Consider the following 2,500-nt stretch of genomic DNA (forward strand, 5'->3'; position numbering starts at 1 on the left):
GTTGTGCCTTAACCTAACCCAAGTTGTGCCTTAACCTAACCCAAGTTGTGCCTTAACCTAACCCAAGTTGTGCCTTAACCTAACCCAAGTTGTGCCTTAACCTAACCCAAGTTGTGCCTTAACCTAACCCAAGTTGTGCCTTAACCTAACCCACGTTGTGCCTTAACCTAACCCACGTTGTGCCTTAACCTAACCCACGTTGTGCCTTAACCTAACCCACGTTGTGCCTTAACCTAACCCACGTTGTGCCTTAACCTAACCCACGTTGTGCCTTAACCTAACCCACGTTGTGCCTTAACCTAACCCACGTTGTGCCTTAACCTAACCCACGTTGTGCCTTAACCTGCTCTGTAATTGGCATATGACACGTTACATTAATCTAGTGTTGTCTAACCACAACCCTCTGAATATAGTTCGCTACTCGCACCGCCCACCCTCTTGTGTATCGTTTCATGTTCAACACTTCGCAAGTGTTGCTTACTTTTGACATGCTCCCGCTGTACACTGTAATGTGGACGACTGCAGGATGTACATCGCCCCCCCCCCTCCCCCCTGCCTTCGCACGCTGGTCGTTCAGGTGCTTGCGTGTTCAATGCCCTTCGCAGCTGTTCACTGGCATTCGCATGTCGAAGCGCTCAGTCTACGTCGTGGTACGGCCTGTGTCCACTGTCCGCTGATGTCGTAAGCTTAACCCTCACATTGTACTGCACATAGGTCCGTATGTACTGAATGATACGCTGTGGCACATGTGTGACCGTACAACGACTGCGCCCAACAACAGCGAACCATACGGTCCAAATGTTGTGCACTCAGCCACGTGCCGTCTCCCCATAACAGCTACATTGCAGTGTGGTACGCCATAGAGACGTGTGGGAGTAACGGACGCCCTGGATGGCGATCAGCATGAGCCGTCTGTTGATGTAGTGGCGCGTGTATTCAAACGTAGTCGTCTCTTCTCACACAGTGTGATAGCATGGTGCACCGCGTTCCACATCTGCGACATGGTACAGATGCTGGTTGACAGTCGGTCTCGTAATGGACATCGCATACGTAGGGGGCCACCTCCCACGTGTTCTCTAGTCGTGCACATTTTGTTGCGTGTATGTGGGCAGACGTAGTGTGTCGTGACACCTAACAGACAGGTATGCAATAATCGTTGCATTTGCAAACTGGGATGGACGTCTACGTTTGCTGGTGACGTTACGCAAATGAACAACTGGTAAACCCATTGTGGTACGGTTGTTGTTGCTGGAGGTAAATCAGTAAGGGCAAATCTGTGTGTGAAGCGATACGCGGCGGTGGCTGGGTGGGACCGTCCCCGGCCGGTGAGGGGGGGCCGCCCGGCGTGCTGGCCGCGCGGTGCGTGGGCGCACGCGCTACAGCCGGCTGGTGGGGGCGCCCAGTGGCAGGCGCGCCGGCCGACGGACGCGGCAGGCGGCGCAGCTGCGCGCCGGGGCACCCTGCGCGCGGCGCCGGGCGGCCAAAGTGGGTCCTCGCGGGCCCGGTGCGAAGCGCGGTGGACATCTGCAGTGTGCTGGTCCGACTGAGGACTGTGTGCGTTGAGGATGCGCCGCCGCCCGGCACTCGGCGCCGCGACGCCGTCTGCTGCTCGGTCGCCCCAGCGGTTCTCGCTGGTGGTTTGTATCGCAGTTGTGCAGACGTGTTGGCACGTGCGCTGTGCTGGGAGAGTTCGCTTCGGCACCCACGTGGGGCCTTTGCCCTTCTGTGGCGCTGGCGTTGGAGCTGCCGGTCACCGTAGGTGGCGCGTGTTGTCTCCCGCCGGCAATGCCACGACAGCACGCTCCCGGGCCTCTGTCGGCAGCGGCAAGCTCAGTTGGGAGCACGGGTGGTCGCACCTAAAGCGTCTACTCGCCTAACTCCGGGCGATTGCGCCTCTCTCGAACCCGACCAAGTACTTAGGACGGCGCTGCGCGCCGCCGGGACCTGAGAGGGTTTCGAGGTGTATTGTGCAGGGGAGCTCAGCCTCCTCCTGTTTGCAGAATAATTGAGCGGACGCTTGCGTGTTCGCGCGGGCCCCTGGGACACACTCCCGGGCGGCCGGCTGCTCAGCTCTAGTTGACGCAGCTCCCTGGTTGATCCTGCCAGTAGTCATATGCTTGTCTCAAAGATTAAGCCATGCATGTCTCAGTACAAGCCGCATTAAGGTGAAACCGCGAATGGCTCATTAAATCAGTTATGGTTCCTTAGATCGTACCCACGTTACTTGGATAACTGTGGTAATTCTAGAGCTAATACATGCAAACAGAGTCCCGACCAGAGATGGAAGGGACGCTTTTATTAGATCAAAACCAATCGGTCGGCTCGTCCGGTCCGTTTGCCTTGGTGACTCTGAATAACTTTGGGCTGATCGCACGGTCCTCGTACCGGCGACGCATCTTTCAAATGTCTGCCTTATCAACTGTCGATGGTAGGTTCTGCGCCTACCATGGTTGTAACGGGTAACGGGGAATCAGGGTTCGATTCCGGAGAGGGAGCCTGA

The 2,500-nt window shown here is 56.8% G+C and overlaps 1 non-coding gene across 1 annotated transcript in view; it reads left to right on the forward strand.

Moving 5' to 3' along the window:
• Nucleotides 1-2,086: 2,086 nt before the first annotated feature.
• The window catches only part of LOC126138936 (small subunit ribosomal RNA), a 1,909-nt gene continuing 1,495 nt past the window's right edge, over nt 2,087-2,500 (forward strand). Inside the window, exon 1 of the ribosomal RNA XR_007528426.1 lies at nt 2,087-2,500. This exon is cut by the window's right edge and continues 1,495 nt beyond it. This is a non-coding gene — a ribosomal RNA (small subunit ribosomal RNA).

This window comes from Schistocerca cancellata, unplaced genomic scaffold (assembly GCF_023864275.1).
Source record: "Schistocerca cancellata isolate TAMUIC-IGC-003103 unplaced genomic scaffold, iqSchCanc2.1 HiC_scaffold_674, whole genome shotgun sequence".
NCBI classification, from domain to species: Eukaryota; Metazoa; Arthropoda; class Insecta; order Orthoptera; family Acrididae; genus Schistocerca; species Schistocerca cancellata.